The sequence below is a fragment of the Uranotaenia lowii genome, chromosome 2 (genome assembly GCF_029784155.1).
Source record: "Uranotaenia lowii strain MFRU-FL chromosome 2, ASM2978415v1, whole genome shotgun sequence".
NCBI lineage: Eukaryota > Metazoa > Arthropoda > Insecta > Diptera > Culicidae > Uranotaenia > Uranotaenia lowii.
Window position 1 is genome coordinate 54948575 of NC_073692.1, and position 19376 is coordinate 54967950.

The 19376-nt window shown below is 33.7% G+C and overlaps 1 protein-coding gene across 1 annotated transcript in view; it reads right to left on the bottom strand.

Annotated features, from left to right (window-relative positions):
* LOC129743935 (neural-cadherin) overlaps positions 1-18627 on the bottom strand; it is an 833438-nt gene extending 814811 nt beyond the window's left edge. Inside the window, exon 1 of the mRNA XM_055736178.1 lies at positions 17368-18627. The gene's annotated coding sequence lies outside the window, so the exon portion shown is untranslated. The remainder of the gene's footprint in view (positions 1-17367) is intronic.
* Between the last annotated feature and the right edge of the window lie 749 nt (positions 18628-19376).

Genomic DNA, 19376 nt, shown 5'->3' on the forward strand with positions numbered 1-19376 from the left:
CACGAATAAGATTTTTTTTCGCTCTTCGAAACTGTCAAGGTTTAGAATACCAAAACATATAAAGGAAACTGCTCGCGATAATGAAGAATTTATTCACTCAAGTTTTTCACTTTCTTTTAATCCATCCATTCCATCTCCTTCAGGTGGCTAAAAAAAACAAAATTTACTGAATTTAAGTAAATTTTTTTTTATCAACTCTTTGCAATTGCATTTGATTTTATTTATTGTTGTTTTCTACCAAACTCAACCGAAAATAACTTTATTAATTGAAACATCTCGGAAATATAAAATTTCTTAAAATAAATCAAGATTACAGTGAACCTTAAAAGCTTCCGGCAATAACCCGGAAGTCAAAATCGATCGGAGATTACCATTCGAATCAGCTCAAGAACCCAAACCAACCGACGAAGACCGACGCCTAAGGCCACAGGAAAAACTTAAGCCCTAGCCTGGCCGCCACTAAAGTGGTCATTTGTGGAACAAAAGTTATGCTCTCGGTCGAAGACTTTCCTCGTACCCGGAATAACAGGACAAAATCCAGCAAATCCATGCGATTATGCTGGTTTCTTGTTCCCTGTTCCTATTTTGCGTAAATTTTTTTTTGCTCTCAGTTTGCACTAGACTTACTCGATCGTTTATTTAAAAATTGAAACTACTAATCTCATACTTCAAATTTATCAAAACCATAATCATAAATATGATTGTTTTTATTTTTAGAATGTTGAACTTTTTTTTATGAAAGGTTCGATTTTTTGTCTTCCTATAAATTCATTTTCGAGTGGGTCTACTTCCTCCCTCTATTTTCCGGTTGTCAAGTTTGCTGGTAGGCAAGTTTTACGTATTCCGGTTGCGTTTCCTAGCGGTTCCGCCTGGCAGTCCGTGTGGATGTGTGATTGTCGGTTGCGTTGCTGCTGGGGATTCTTTCCTCTATTCTTTTGCTTCTGATCCTGCTTCTTATTTGCTTTTGAGCCCAGTTCTACCTAGGTTGGGTTTTTGTGTGTGCGCGCGCCAAGGATGCTCGACTCAAGTGCTCTCGGCAGGGCTCTATTGAGGAGTAGGTATACGGTTCTTCCTATCTCTTCCCTATGGGGTTCTTGGCTCTTCGAACTTCCGTGGAAATAAGGGGGAGCCCAGAAAAAGAGGGTTCGTTAGGTTGGAGTTTGTTTGAACGCGGTGGGCATCGGGAAGGATAAAAAAATATGTCTAGCACATAATCTCGAAGCGGGTGGATCAAACCACGCATTGTAGGAAGTGGAAATTGTGAATTTTCCGGTTCCTGCAGGCATTTTTTACTTTCTGCTGATATTCAACATACAATAAAATAAAGATGAACTCAAGCAAAAATTGCTCAAAATAGCCAAGAGGAACAGTAAACAAGCGTTTTTTAAAGTATTTTGGCGTTGAGATGAATTTAAAAGTTATCCCGCATTTTAAAGTGATTGGGTTATCTCACCTCCGGCTTTCTAACAATCCATTAGAGAAATTAAAATTTAGCTTGGTACATATATAAAAAAAAAGAAATCCTTCACTTAGCTAAAATATAGCTGCTGTTTTTCGAATGACTGCACTCCAACTTCATTCACCCGGGTGTGTGTACCTAATAATGTCAATACAGTTCTGTGCACGAACAGCGACCAACTTTGATCCCAGAATCCAATTTCCATAATCGATTGTTCGATGCCATCCCACTATGAGGAATCACAAAGTTTTTTTCTACCATTTTCCACTGAAGAAAAAACTTACCAGAACTCGGAGAACACCATTTATTGCGGTGGCACTCGTATTAGTGCGTCATACGTGACTCGATTTTTCTTTCTGAGATATTGGTTTTTGGTTTCTCCATCTTGAATGTATGAGAAATGTGATCAAATAACTATACAATCTTCCATACAAGTATTCAAAAGTAAAAACTTCTATGGTTACATTGTTTTGAAAATTTTTTTGAAAGAATTTTTCACTTGTCAAATTTTGACTATCACCTCTAATTTTGGTGGTATCTCAAGCAACCAAAAGCCCCATAACATATGTAGGTACGCCAAATCTTACTCTGCCTTATCATTGATTTTAAGTACGTTCTATACTGCTCAAAATTAAGGTTCTTATAGATACTTTCCCGTTCCAAAACAAGTCATAATGACTTTCTTTTCAGCTTCCAGCGGCCTTTTAATTCAGCTTCAAAAAAAAAATGAAAAGAACAAAACATACTCTCTCTATCTCAGTTGCGCCTTAAGGATCAGTTTTTTTCACCTTCTCTTGATTATTTACTTTGTTAAGTCCATGGTGCCGCCATGATGGCACGCGCCGGATTCAAAACTCGATAAATTGCGGTTCGCCGAGATTTTTGAAATATGCTGCTCGATAGCTTCTTTCCTACATTTCTTACATTAATCGCATCGGAATGGTCACTCAAGTAATAAAATAACTTATTGATATAAACTTGCCCGGCTTGGGGATCGAACGCCGACCTTCGTAGTGACAATCGAACACTTTATAACAAGGCCACGCCTAGATGTTGTTCTTTTTGTTCTAACTTAAACTAAAACTCGAATTGGTGATATGATTTGTGATTAAGCGAATCCCGTTTTGAGCTCTTTTTGTGACTTAAATCCCTCATAAACATCACTAATGCAACTTTTAAGTTCATTAATGAGTACATATGGTTCACTCAAGGAAATTGGGCAGTAGCTTCTCTTTGGCAACCAATATGTAACATTCAAACCTTCATTTAAGGGGGGGGGTAGGGTCTAACATTTTCAAAAAATCGATTTTTTTATTTTTTCATTTTCTTATTGTAAAACATTTCAAGAATGTTGTGTCAAATTTTCAAGTCAATTGAAGCAAAACTGTAGAAGTTATAGGCCTTTATCTCCTCCTATCTAATACTGCAAGAAAGCAAGAGCAGAAACTTCAAACGCGTTTTTCTCGAAAGCACATTTTTAAAGTCCGTGGACATCGTCATTTGAAAACTACTTATCCGATTCTTTTCAAATTTGGAACATATTTTCTACATATAAAATACCAGACCCCAACGTTTTTCTTTTTTGTTTTTTTTTTATTTTGGGGAGATTTTACAGGTGAAAAATGGCGGATTTTTAAGTGAAAAATCGTAGTTTTTACTTCAAACAGCCACAAAAATTTCATAAAAATATTTTTAAGTTAAATAAAAACGTTGGGGTCCAGAAAAATATCTATTAAAAATATTTTGCTCTGATTTTTTGACTTCAGATGATTCTGTGCTGAGATACAGTGTCCACCGCAAATCCTGTTTTTTTAAAAGGCATCCTCGAAAATGCTCCGTCACCGGCTCATTTTTCAATATTTTTCTACGAAAAAATTACTAAATGTTCTTTTAACAATGCTTTGTATAATGCAAAAAATTTGAATACATTTGTTTGAACGATAGCTCCAGAAAAAAATCGTGAAAATGGTGTTTTTTTATACCCGTTAGACCCTACCCCCCCCTTAAGTAAGTATGTTGCTTTTAGTTGCTTGAGAAGTCGTATGAAAAATCGAAAATGATCATTTTTCAGCAAATTCAGTCATTTAGAACTGATAAGCGCTCAAATCTAGATTGAAAATTAGATCTGATTTGAAAATATGATGGCCAATTCAAAGAAAAATCTTAAATTCTACTATTTTTTTTAAATTCAAACTTGACCGAGTATTTCAAAGAATATGTGTATGAAAACTATACGATCATGAGCAAAAATCATTATTGATTAATGTAACAAATTAAAGAGTTTTTTAGCAATGTTTTGGATAGATATTCAGTTGATTCAATTAATAAATGAAACTGATAATTTACATACAGCAATGCAGTCATTTTAGATACATAAATAAACTATGGCCTAGATTCAAGGTTACAATTATAAGAAGCATAAGTTTTGAACTGGTTATTTTTTTTGTAGAAGCTTTTAACAATACTTATAAGCGCATTCAAAAACGAACTTCATTTTCACTTTATTTGTTGAATTCTACATTTTCAACTGAATTTTTAAGTAAATCCCTTTAATTTTAATCTGCAAATTTTTCAAAGATCATTAAATTCAGATCCCGTTCGATTTTTTAACACACCTGAATATTTTTTGTAGCCTAAATCGAATGTTAACATATGTAATCGAAAAGAATTTTCTTAATCAACTTTTTCACATATTGTGTACTACAAAAAGATTATCATAAACGTAGTTTTTAGTCAATTTTCGACCATCTTAGTCATTTCATACAGTTTTTATAATTTTATCACGCTTTTGACGCATTTAACAATAAACTTTTTTTGTTCAAAATGTTAGTTTTTTTGTCATAATTCCTTTTTTTGTCATGCTTCATCAGTTGCTTGATGCTTGATGTCAAAAATCAATCACAAATTGTCGAAAAGATTCAAGACGAGGCTTTGGGATGCTTCTACCGTTAGTTTAGATCATGTCGATCGGAAAAAATTCATTTTTTCTTCTTTGCATGCTTTGGGTCAATATTTTGATGGAGGCTGTTGTTGCCCTTCAGTACTCATTTTAGCATCGTTTCTTCCAACTTATGATAATTATGTTGATATAACCATCAGCAAACATGATACCAAGGACTTGAAATAAAATTCCTTCCCCCGCCCCAAGTAAAGATCCCTATTCATTGTAGTGTCTTATAGACAGAAAATGATACCAGTCTTGGAGGTCTGGAAGGGGCCCTACCGTTGCCTTAGAAGTCACATTTGTTTTGTATTTGTTTTTATAAGGTCATCCAATCTTAGGATATCTCGAAAATTTGCAAGGTGAATGATGTTGTTTGTGGAGTTTATTACTATGCATTAAAAAATAAGAACCTCAATTTTTCAACCCTAAAGTAGGTATTAAAGCTTGGTTTGATTTTTGTGAGAAGTGGTCTTAAAGTTTTGTCCGTCACTGTATTTCTAAAAACCGTTCGAATGTTTCCAAAATCGAATGTAGCTAAATTCGAATGTTGCCAAAACCGAACGGGGTCTGTAGTACATTTTGTTTACATATTCTTGACTCAAAATTCTTTCATGCCCTACGAATATTACCTTCAAACTTAGTTTATCAAACATGTATAGCATATCCCATAAATTGTTTTTCTTACACTTTTCATCCCATTTTCGGCACAGAGATTTGCTAAATAGGCATTGGATTTTGGCAACCTCTTCTATGGGTGAAGAATTATCGAAGAATATCTCAAACGGCCTTCAACGCATAAACCTAAGCTTCCCAGATGGTCCGGTTTTACCCGGACTTGCCCGGATTTTTAATACAAAATTAAGAAAAAGGTCCAGTACCCCCAAAAAGCTGGCTAAGCCAAATTATTTTATTCAATTTTTAATTATAAATTGATGATACGATAAAGAGATATACAGAATATTGGTCTTTTCAACTATTCGGCCAAATATTCGGATAATTATTCAGCAGATTACTCGACCGATTATTCGATCGAATATCGGTGGAATATTCTTTTGAATTTTGAATAAAAATACAAAAGCGATTATATCATTTTTCATCTAATTCTTCCATACCACTGCCCCTCATGTTTATGAGACGATTATTTTCAACCAAATGTATCAGATCTTTTTCAAGTAGGGGTTTCTTTGATTTTCAAAATTTCTCCAATCAGATGACTTGTTCCTTCTAGGACGATTATCGCCAAAAAGATTGTATTCCAGTGAAATCTGGGGCAAATAATCTGAATAAACCCGGGTATAAACCGGATAGTTTTATACATTAGGCGGCATCCATAAATTACGTAACGCAAAAATTGCACTTTTTTGACCCCCTCCCTCCCGTATGTCACAAATTGTAACGCTTCGACGTACCCCCCTATGAAAATTACGTAACGCTGATAATCACCCCCCCCCCCCCCCCTTCATGGTTTTGAATACTGATTTTAGAAGGTAAAAAAATATTTCAACATAATTTTTTTAACGTTCTTCAAAACGGAATTAATATCGATCTATCCAAATAGCTTCTTAGTACTCATTGATGATAACTCTCTCATAAAATAAATTGATTGTATTGGTAGGTATGAGTTGCTTTTTGCTTGTAAACTGATAATCTACCTTGTTTACTTTAATTTGTTCAAGAAGCCTAACTTGTTATGCGAAATATATTCCACTAAGTAAAATTCGTCGCGAGAATCAAAATTGCATTTTTTGAATAAATTGAGAGAAAATAGTGAAATTTACGTCTTATGGTTGAATTGAGTTCTAGGGGGTAAATGAACCTAAATTTAGGGTTTTTTTCAACGGTTATTTCACGGATATTTAATACACCTTTCAAGAAGTTTATTTCAAAATCTTTAAAGAGGAAAGATTACAAACCAGTTTCAATCATGTTGAAGTTTACAAATTTCAAACTGATTTTGGTTTGCATATCATTCTGCCAAAATTGCATGACATAAAAAAGCTGCGATTAAACTTAAATTTTTAAGGAAAAAATCGTTACGTAACGATGAGCATACCTCCCCCCCTCCCCTATGTCACAATTCGTAACGTTCGAGCTAACCCCCTCCCCCCCCTAGGAGCGTTACGTAATTTATGGATGCCCCCTTATCTGGGAATCCCAGCCAGATTGAACTTTTCTCGAATTGTTTATTTGATTTACGGGCAAGCCTAGATATTGTTGAGTTCCGGTTCTAGGCCCTATTGAGGATCAAATTCAGACTGCCGCACAACTGACCTGATGACTACCTAGAATAAATACAATAAAAGTCAGTTGTACTAGCGATTGCTAACCATCGCTAACATATTTCTTGGCTCTCAGATACTCTCTTTTAGCGTGAGAGCAGAGGCATACTCTAGGATGCCACAGATGTATTAAGAAATTTTGGACCAAAAAATAATTAAAGCATAGAGCTATTTACAGTGACAGATACAAGGATACAACTAAGATGTTTTACTACTTGCTACTCCGTGATTGACCGAGGCTATCAATTTTGCGCAAAGACCAAAAGAATGATGCTTGAGATCACAAAACTGATACTCTCTCTTTGACCATCAATAACGGCGCCGGTCACGTCCCAATACAAGGAGAGTATAAGACATAAGATAGTTTGTCAAAATTTTAGCGGTTCTTCGTAATATTCATGCTTAAATCTTGATGAAACGTTTTTACAGCTAAAGTTTAATTCTTTTAGAAATGTTATCTTGTTTTAATCGCCGCCGGGATATATTCTTATTTTAATTTTTGGCATTTCGGCGAGTTGTGAAAATTCAAGGTAGAATATTTAGAAAGAACATGAAGGTATTATAGGTGGAAAGATCAAAGCTAGAGCGCTTTGGGTAGAAGAAATTGAATAGTTGGTGAAAATGTGAGCAGGGCTTTTGTTTTGTGAACAGCTTTTGAACTACTTGCGTGAACATTGAAACGGCGCGCGGCAAAGAATCACGCAAGTAGTTCAAAAGTTGTTCACAAAACAAAAGCCCTGCTCACATTTTCATCAACTATTCAATTTCTTCTACCCAAAGCGCTCTAGCTTTGATCTTTCCACCTATAATACCTTCATGTTCTTTCTAAATATTCTACCTTGAATTTTCACAACTCGCCGAAATGCCAAAAAGTAAAATAAGAATTCTTTTAGAAATGGGACACTTTCTCTTGCTAATAGCTCGTTTACTAGTAATCGAATATTCAAAATTTTGACAACATTTTGCTGCCTGTGAAAAGTACTTTCAGACCTATTTTTGTCAGAATTCAAAATTTACGCGTTTCTGAGATATTTACGATGTAGGAGAAAAAGAAAAAAATATTTTGCACAGTTTCCTTCTAAATCCATCATTATCAAATTGAATCTTATCTAATGAATTTTTAATCATTTATAACACATTATTATTTCCTGCTAGTTGTACAACTGATACGAATTAATTGCTGCCACCTAATAACAAAAATGTTCAGCCAAACAATACTTTGACCTTTGACCGGCAAGACGCCAACCAACGGGCGGCGTCGCTGTAAATATTTGTATAAAGTTCATTAAAGAGCGCACCACATCCGAAAAAAAAGATAAGACCTAAACAAACCTTAAAGAGCCTAATTCCGGAACATGACCGCAGCGCCATTTACGGTCATACCAACATTCAACCGTCATCAGCGTAATCTACTGGGAAACCATCGCCATGCCGGTGATCTCTGGGGCAAAACGCGCACCAGACCTCGCAAATATGCCTCGTTTCTATGGCTGTCCATCCGGAGCAAACAAACGACGAACGGACGAAGGTAATCTAATTAGGTAAACAAGATTGATGCCTTTTCTCATGGTCATCATTTTCGTGGTCCACCAAACTCTTCCCATCCGAAAAAAAATCTCACTTTAAGGGGCTGTCCATTAATGATGTCACGCAAAATTTGGAAAAAATTTACCCCCCCTCCTCCCTCCGTCACATATTGTCACAAATTCCGTAGCCCCCTGTTGTATTACGTCACTTTTTCCTAACACCCCCCCCCCCCCCTTGGGGTAAAATTTTCAACTCTTAGAAATTTGATTAAAAATGTTGCTTTTTTAAATTCATCAGTTTTATTCAAAGAATTGAAAAAAAGTTTAACAACTTTTAACAAGCCTTCAATCATTGCTTAAAACACATTTCAATCATGAGTCCAAGGATTATGTTGATGACTTTCCATATCAACGACCAAATCTAGTCTATCCAACCATCCAAATCTAGTTCCTCTTTTTCAATTCATTCCAAATCTTCTCCACAGGTTAGAATAGCCAAGCAATCCTATTCACATTTTGCCACAACTCAAGTGGGAAGGACTTTCCTGAGTGTTGCAGTGAAAGTGTTCTTGTGAACTTTCTTATGCTAATAAAATTTACCAAAAGTGATTAGGGGAGAACTGTACAAGACTTCTTCATTTTTATTGTAGCAAACGAGCTTTTTCATCATGTTTTAGATGAAAAGTTCACAAAAACGACTCTAATTCTTAGAAACAGAAGAATTAATTGATTGTGCCTAAAACTTGTTATTTTTTATGGTTAACATATAAGGTTTTATGGTAAACCAGTCGGCGCTATCTGATCTAACTGCATCTTTTCGTTATAACACTCGTATGCACTTTCGAATGGCTATTAATATTTTATTATATTTCACTAACTTTCCACAAAATTTATCTAAAATTAATCATATCGAAATTGGGGCAGAATGCTCGCAAAACCACGTGTTTTAGGCTAAAATGTTGAATGCTGTTAATTTTTGAGAAAAACCAAATGTCAAAACAAAATGTCTTTCTATTCATTTGCTGACTCCTAAATTATGATAAGAATGCATAATTACAACAAATTTCGTCCTTGTTTGAGTTAAAAACGTGCACCAATATTTGACTCAAAAAAAATATCTGCCGCCATGTTTGCCGCGATATCAGTCAAGAAATTGAATTTCGTAGCCTACCTGAAGGCGTTTTACCTATAAGGAAATAAAACAGTGAATTTTGAAAAGCAAAATTTTCGTTAAATTAAGCAATAAAAAATGATTTTTTTGCCAAAGTATGGTTAGTTTGCAAAAATAAGATAAACATGTAATAAAAAATTTGATGTTTCAATAACTATATTCCGTATAATCTTTGTTCCATTTCTCACCACCCATTCGGTATGGTGCGTTCTGTCCACTAGTTTTGGCGTTCTACACCGCGGCTTGTTTTCTGGCTGTTTAAGATTTTCACAAAAATATAACCAAAATCGTGTTTTTAACGTATTATTTCTTTCTGAAAAGATGTAAATATGATCACTGAATCGTCGTGAACTTTTAATTTGGTTCATAGATGATGGGTATCGCTGTAAATAGCGATTATGCTTAACTGGTGCGTCTTGTACAGTTCTCCCCTACGTGAGTATTATTATTCATTAAATGAATGGTGCAAGTGTAGTTTTATTGAATTTAGGATAAAATTATTTGTTATTGTTTTGTTGTGTTTTTTTTTGTAATGATAAGTGATGTCACGCTCAAGCTGAGCCCCCCTCCCCCCCATGTCACAAATTGTCACAAAAATCAAAACCCCCTCTCCCCCCCCTAACGCGTGACATCATTTATGGACGGCCCCTAAGAGAAAAACAGCATCCCCCCTTTCTGAACAGAATCACCATGGAGAGAAGAAAAAACGGAAAAGAAATAACTCATAACGTTCCGATCCCGCGCGAGCTTTCCTCCCGCAGGTGGACATTGCGTCAAGCCGGGTTCAACAACGGTGATCCATTTGTTTATCTCGTTTTTTCGGGGGGGTTCAACCTTCCGCCATCTTACCTCGTCCCCCTACATAGTTGACTCAGAGATGGCCCCTCCTTCCCCTCAGGTTGTGCTAAAGACGCTTCGAATACCTCTCTCGATGGAGCGTCTGGGAAAGGCCCCATATTGGCACCCTCTAGGCCTGGGGCTTTTCATTCCGCCAAATATCTGTCTCCATGGCAGCTCCCGGGTTTCTCTTTTTACACAGTTTAGAGTTTTGATTGATTAACGAGCTAGGAACGCACTCACTCAGTTTGAGCATTCAAGCTTCTGTCATCCGGTGCTCAGACCTGAGACCGGCAGCATTCGCGCTAAGTAAATTCATTAACATTCTACACGCTGCGTTGCGAGAAAAGTTTAGATTGTTCATTTATACTTTCACCGCTGCTAAATAGGCGTAGCGAAAGATTTTATCAAAATGTTTTAGGCACAACTTAATTTACCAAAATCTTGTCATGAATATTTACCCAATGGAGCAGTTACATAAAATTTCTTAAGTCATTAACTAATTAGGGATTTAACCCAAAAAAAAAGCAAAGCGCTGAGCGGAGATTTTTTTGTTTTAAACACAATCTTTACAAATATTGAAAAAAGCACGATTCAAAAATGACAAAAATGACAAAAATGACAAAAATGACAAAAATGACAAAAATGACAAAAATGACAAAAATGACAAAAATGACAAAAATGACAAAAATGACAAAAATGACAAAAATGACAAAAATGACAAAAATGACAAAAATGACAAAAATGACAAAAATGACAAAAATGACAAAAATGACAAAAATGACAAAAATGACAAAAATGACAAAAATGACAAAAATGACAAAAATGACAAAAAAAAAAAACAAAAGTGACGAAAATTACTAAAATTTCAAAGGTGACTAAAATTAGAAAAATGCTAAAAATGACAAAAATGACAAAATTAAAAACAAGTGGACTCTCAATGTTTTTTTTTAAAGTGAAATTATCAAAAAAAATATTGTAAAAATTACTCGTTGCAAATAATTTAAAAAAAAGTGTCATTTGGTTGGTGAATTTTGCTTACCGCTATTTTCAAGATAGATCCAAAGTCATCAGCCAATCAACTTTGACCCACTGCTGCTGCTGCTGATCAGGGAGCCACTTGACCGAGCACAGTCATAACTCTTTTCGTAATACGAATTTTTTAAGCCCGTTGTAGAAATCGCTAAACAGCAGACGATACATTAGTTTCGGTTTTCGTTGTTGCTGCTGTATCATTCATTCGGTTTACGACTTCTGAAGAAGCGTTCTTCACTTCCGTACGGGCGCGAATTCGTTATAGAAAGCCTCTTAAAACAATCTGATGCTAGCTGCTATTGCTGTGTACAATAATGGAAGTAAACAACAACAAAAAATTAATTCAGTCCGAATTACGGCAGTCAGCTGAAAGCTGAAAACTGAAAGAAAATCAAGAGAAGCCGGTAGTAGTCATTAGAAAGTCAATGAACTATGAGAACGACCTTTCCCATTTTTGTTGGCTCTTTTTTTTCGTTCCTTCGAGATAACTTCAAAAAGTGATGAACTACCTGCTGAAGCTTTCAATTGGATTTGCAGAGCGTCGATATTTTTCTCGTTCCATTTTTGGAATAATCCGGACCGAATATGCAGCTGTTGGGTTACGGGATTACATCAATGGTGTTATAAATTTACATTAGTGTCTCTGAAGAAAATTTTTCGTTGACCTCCTTCACAATGAAGCAATTTTCCACTGGGAGGTGTCGAAATCTGTCTTAGCAGATCCATTTTCTCTCTTTCTCAGTTTAGATCAATTGCAGCACCAACAAGCTCATTCAAACAGTAACGGAAACTAATCCCAAATTCATGGCGTGTAATTGAATCGCATCAATGGAACTGGACGAAACGAATTGTTCCGCTGAGCGCCCTTCGAATTAGAAAAGGTCGAACGCAGTGCCCCCACCAGCATGTATGAAAACAGTAAATAGGACCATAGCAAACCAAAACAAGCTACGAAAACATGTGTGAAGGGATCATCGAAGAATATTTGTGTGAACAAGCCCTGGCCCATTGATTAGTTAGATTCTTTTCCTGTATGGAACGAGCTTTGAAATCCTTCTAGCAATAATTCCGTAGAACATACATTTTTGACATTTTCGACATTTTTGACATTTTTAACATTTATGAAATTTTTGAAATTTTTACATTTCTGACATTTTTGACATTTTTAACATTTATGAAATTTTTGAAATTTTTACATTTTTGACATTTTTGACATTTTTGACATTTTTGACATTTTTGACATTTTTGACATTTTTGACTTTTTGACATTTTTGACATTTTTGACATTTTTGACATTTTTGACATTTTTGACATTTTTGACATTTTTGACATTTTTGACATTTTTGACATTTTTGACATTTTTGACATTTTTGACATTTTTGACATTTTTGACATTTTTGACATTTTTGACATTTTTGACATTTTTGACATTTTTGACATTTTTGACATTTTTGACATTTTTGACATTTTTGACATTTTTGACATTTTTGACATTTTTGACATTTTTGACATTTTTGACATTTTTGACATTTTTGACATTTTTGACATTTTTGACATTTTTGACATTTTTGACATTTTTGACATTTTTGACATTTTTGACATTTTTGACATTTTTGACATTTTTGACATTTTTGACATTTTTGACATTTTTGACATTTTTGACATTTTTGACATTTTTGACATTTTTGACATTTTTGACATTTTTGACATTTTTGACATTTTTGACATTTTTGACATTTTTGACATTTTTGACATTTTTGACATTTTTGACATTTTTGACATTTTTGACATTTTTGACATTTTTGACATTTTTGACATTTTTGACATTTTTGACATTTTTGACATTTTTGACATTTTTGACATTTTTGACATTTTTGACATTTTTGACATTTTTGACATTTTTGACATTTTTGACATTTTTGACATTTTTGACATTTTTGACATTTTTGACATTTTTGACATTTTTGACATTTTTGACATTTTTGACATTTTTGACATTTTTGACATTTTTGACATTTTTGACATTTTTGACATTTTTGACATTTTTGACATTTTTGACATTTTTGACATTTTTGACATTTTTGACATTTTTGACATTTTTGACATTTTTGACATTTTTGACATTTTTGACATTTTTGACATTTTTGACATTTTTGACATTTTTGACATTTTTGACATTTTTGACATTTTTGACATTTTTGACATTTTTGACATTTTTGACATTTTTGACATTTTTGACATTTTTGACATTTTTGACATTTTTGACATTTTTGACATTTTTGACATTTTTGACATTTTTGACATTTTTGACATTTTTGACATTTTTGACATTTTTGACATTTTTGACATTTTTGACATTTTTGACATTTTTGACATTTTTGACATTTTTGACATTTTTGACATTTTTGACATTTTTGACATTTTTGACATTTTTGACATTTTTAACATTTTTGACATTTTTGACATTTTTGACATTTTTGACATTTTTGACATTTTTGACATTTTTGACATTTTTGACATTTTTGACATTTTTGACATTTTTGACATTTTTGACATTTTTGACATTTTTGACATTTTTGACATTTTTGACATTTTTGACATTTTTGACATTTTTGACATTTTTGACATTTTTGACATTTTTGACATTTTTGACATTTTTGACATTTTTGACATTTTTGACATTTTTGACATTTTTGACATTTTTGACATTTTTGACATTTTTGACATTTTTGACATTTTTGACATTTTTGACATTTTTGACATTTTTGACATTTTTGACATTTTTGACATTTTTGAAATATTTGACAATTTTTGACATTTTTGACATTTTTGACATTTTTGACATTTTTGACATTTTTGACATTTTTGAAATTTTTGACATTTTTGACATTTTTGACATTTTTGACATTTTTGACATTTTTGACATTTTTGACATTTTTGACATTTTTGATATTTTTGACATTTTTGACATTTTTGACATTTTTGACATTTTTGACATTTTTGACATTTTTGACATTTTTGACATTTTTGACATTTTTGACATTTTTGACATTTTTGACATTTTTGACATTTTTGACATTTTTGACATTTTTGACATTTTTGACATTTTTGACAATTTTTGACATTTTTGACATTTTTGACATTTTTGACATTTTTGACATTTTTGAAATTTTTGACATTTTTGACATTTTTGACATTTTTGACATTTTTGACATTTTTGAAATTTTTGACATTTTTGACATTTTTGACATTTTGACATTTTTGACATTTTTGACATTTTTGACATTTTTGACATTTTTGACATTTTTGACATTTTTGACATTTTTGACATTTTTGACATTTTTGACATTTTTGACATTTTTGACATTTTTGACATTTTTGACATTTTTGACATTTTTGACATTTTTGACATTTTTGACATTTTTGACATTTTTGACAATTTTGACATTTTTGACATTTTTGACATTTTTGACATTTTTGACATTTTTGACATTTTTGACATTTTTGACATTTTTAACATTTTTGACATTTTTGACATTTTTGACATTTTTGACATTTTTGACATTTTTGACATTTTTGACATTTTTGACATTTTTGACATTTTTGACATTTTTGCATTTTTTGACATTTTTGACATTTTTGACATTTTTGACATTTTTGACATTTTTGACATTTTTGACATTTTTGACATTTTTGACATTTTTGACATTTTTGACATTTTTGACATTTTTGACATTTTTGACATTTTTGACATTTTTGACATTTTTGACATTTTTGACATTTTTGACATTTTTGACATTTTTGACATTTTTGACATTTTTGACATTTTTGACATTTTTGACATTTTTGACATTTTTGACATTTTTGACATTTTTGACATTTTTGACATTTTTGACATTTTTGAAATATTTGACATTTTTGTCATTTTTGACATTTTTGACATTTTTGACATTTTTGACATTTTTGACATTTTTGACATTTTTGATATTTTTGATATTTTTGATATTTTTGACATTTTTGACATTTTTGACATTTTTGACATTTTTGACATTTTTGACAATTTTTGACATTTTTGACATTTTTGAGTTTTTTGACATTTTTGACATTTTTGACATTTTTGACATTTTTGACATTTTTGACATTTTTGACATTTTTGACATTTTTGACATTTTTGACATTTTTGACATTTTTGACATTTTTGACATTTTTGACATTTTTGACATTTTTGACATTTTTGACATTTTTGACATTTTTGACATTTTTGACATTTTTGACATTTTTGACATTTTTGACATTTTGGACATTTTTGACATTTTTGACATTTTTTATATGTTTTACATTTTTTACATTTTTTACATTTTTGACATCTTTAACATTGTTGATTTGAAGATGTCGACTGGATGATTTTAATGTGAATAATTTTTGGCAAAGAAGTCCATTTTTTTTTCTTAACAAACGAAGTTTATTTTTAAACCGACGTTTCGATAACGCATGATATCATCTTCAGGGATTTTACAAATGTGTTTTGAATTATAAATTTGTGTGTGATGTGTGGTCTCATGTCTAACTCTACTTACAAAAATCATCATTGTTTCTGCTTTTGTAAATGCGTACTGTTAAGATTTCTTCGTCACACAGTTTCACTGTAAGTAATATCGTTATCAAAAGATGATATCATATGATATCGAAACGTTGGTTTAAAACTAAACTTCGTTTGTTAAAAAAAACTGCTTTGCCGAAAATTATTCACATTTTTGACATTTTCGACATTTTTGACATTTTTGACATTTTTGACATTTTGAAATTTTTGACATTTTTGACATTTTTGACATTTTTGACATTTTTAACATTTTTGACATTTTTGTAATTTTTGAAATTTTTGTCATTTTTGTCTTTTTCGACATTTTTGACATTTGTGTCATTTTTGACATTTTTGACATTTTTGACATTTTTGAAATTTTTGACATTTTTGACATTTTTGACATATTTGACATTTTTGACATTTTTGACATTTTTAATATTTTTGACATTTTTATCATTTTTGACGTATTTTACATTTTTGACATTATTTATTATTTTGTCAATTTGACCTTATTTTATTTTCGGTATTTTTAAAATATTTGAAATTTTTGAATTCTCTAAAACATTGAATTTTTAGATTTTTTGTTATCTTTGACTGTTATGAACTTTTCGACATTTTCGAAAAATTTTCGCTTTGACATTTTCGATCGGTGTTAGTCCCTAAATTATTCCCCCTTATTCTGCGCCGCGCGTGAGGTGACGATAGTCGAGTCGAGTCGGAGTGACGTGTGTCTTGTCACCTTATTCCCGATGCCGATGTGTCAGAGCATACGATTTGTTACTCACGGTGACTACTAAATTAGGATAAGAACTCAAAAAGTTCATTCTCAATGACGTTTCTCACCTAAAGTGACTACTGGAATCGGGTGTCTCGACTATCGTCACCTCACGCGCGGCGCAGAATAAGGGGGATTGTAATTTTTGTCATTTTTTTTTCCTAAAACTTCGTTTTTGACAAATTTGTCAACCGGCTTTTGAACTAGGTAATCCTGTTGGACATAAATTCAATGCTCAAAAATCAAGGGGGTCCACGATTGTTAAAAAAACAGTGTGTTGCCTGCTCTTTGCTGCTGCAATGAGTCATGATATTTTTCACCCAAAACTAACAATATTCGCTAAATTAAAAATAAACCCATACGGAAGCGTTCCCCAGCGTTTTTTTTCTTGTTGCTTTTGCGTTTAGCATCGCATTTCGGATGCTGTGTCGGCGGGACAAGAACGAGGGAAAAAACACTACACGGTTTTCAGAACCACCATTCCATGCACCATGGAAAATCCGTGGAAAAGCAGCCGTAGTCATGTTTTCATTGACGCGTCCGTTTGAGAGATTTCAAAAGGGATTATCCTCTGTTTTTGGTTGTTTTCAATGTTTGAATAGGTAATTATGTTAGAAATTTTATGGCTGTTCGCATTTCATGAGAACAATGATCAAAATTTGTATTTTCAGTTGTGATCAACTTAAGATAAAAGAAAAAGTAAATAAACCATTTCGAAACCTTAAATTACAATTTTAAAAAAGCCGGCTCATTTCTTACCCGAAGCATGTGTTGCTCCCGCGCGTAAACACTGTTGACGGCTAAGCGACTTATTGAGAAACGAGAAGCTGTTACTTATGTAGATATGACTACAGGAGCCGGCTTCTGGCAGCAGCGTCGGATTTATAGAGATGCGTCGTCGTCGTCGTCGTCGCTTAGCTTATAGATCCTCTCGTTTAGTTGTACTGCTACTTTTTGCTGCTGGAAAAATCGCTTTCACCAGTTCTGTTCACTCTGGAAACACTAATCCCTATGCCGGGTTTCGGATTACGCCTGTAGAACTCAACAACGCTCGTGTAAATATAGAAGGTGTTTATCACCCACCCTTTAGTTTTTTTGTTAGTTATAGGATTTTATATTCGAGTGTGTTCACTGGAAACTTTTCTGGAGTTTCATATTACTTCTGTGGCGTTCTGCTAACAATTGCACTGATGTTTTTCAGCTGGCAATTTTTTTTTATCTTTCCCCAAAGCTGCTGCAAAAACTGCACTGCTCACGAGCAAAAATCGATATTCAATTTAAACTGGTTTCGTTTTGCTTATCACGTGAAAGCCATCAGATTCTTCCCGGATTTTTCTTTTTGTTTTGGATTTGCACTTTAATGAACTTTATCCGTTATTTCCCGAGAATTCGGCTCGTTTCCAGGATCACCCACCCAAAATTCGGTAAAATTCACCTCACACGATGCAGCGTGACGGCACGATTATCCAATTGAACTTGACTCTTTTGGTCGGGATTGGAATTTCTTGCTTCGATGCCTTCGATGTGGCAATGCTTACATTTTCTTGATACTGGATTTGGATGCTCCCAACATGAATCCGATCCCACTTCAAATATCTAGCAACTATTTTATTTGGCTTTTACACTTATTATGTCACACAACACACAGGAAACACTGCTTATTTACTACAGATTATAGCATCAGCTCAACTATAATTATTCATTCAACTGCCCACAAATTAGCAAACCGCCAATTTAAGTGACTCTTCCGGATCATCAATGCATTTCCTAAAGCGGCGAGCGAGGCGCATCGCCGTGTAGCCAGTAGCAGCAAGGGATCCTGGAATACAGTTTCCGGTTGCAATTACGCGCTCCCCCAGTCAAATTGCATCAACGTAAATACGATAATTGCCAAAGCATCCACACGGAGTAAAAACACAGATTAAACGCCCGGCCCAAAAGCCGAAAAAATCAGCGCCCGAATGTTTTGCGCCTCGACAGATGATGCGCACGCAAGCCACACGCGACGACAGAAGAACACGGCCGTTCGAACGAGACTAGTTCGACATGGTTATGGATGGCCGGGATCGACCGACCGGCGGGAGGAATCCTACAACCCAACCCAACACCACCCCATTCTGTGGAAGAGATATGAGAATCGACGTCGCTGGCTCGCTCACCGTTTTTCAGTTGGAAAAGGGAGCATGGAAAAATAAAACAGAAAGAAAAAAATACGAGGGAGACGATCCACACGCGGATTGCATGTGCGGGTAGAACGGAACCACAGAAAAAGGAAAAGAGAGAAAAAAAAAACAAACCATAAGCAAGATCACCAAGACTGTTGAGGCGTGTCGAGCGACGAGTTTCGTAACGAACATTTGTTAATTCTTTTTTTCATGTTTCGGAGCAATAATACCTCGCAGGCATTCAATATAAAGTTGGAACATCCAAGAATCGTAGACTAACTTCTGGATGCAAAATTATAACCATCAATTGGTGTTGAAAGTTGCCCAAATTTTCATGCGAATAATCGGGTTAATCGCAGCACTCGTTTTCATGAAATACTAATAGATCGCACGCGCGCCCAACCTCCTTCCCATAAAACTGGAGAGATTAGTGGTGCATGTAGCATTTAAACAATTTGATAAAGGACCACGCGCAAATTTTGATTTATTTTTAAACGCCGCGGCCAACTCGGGGTCAGGAAGCTACTGTTATCTACAGTTTTTTTTTAATCGAAACAGCACGAGCATCGTCGAATGCTGAAGTGTTAAGTTTAGTAAGCATGT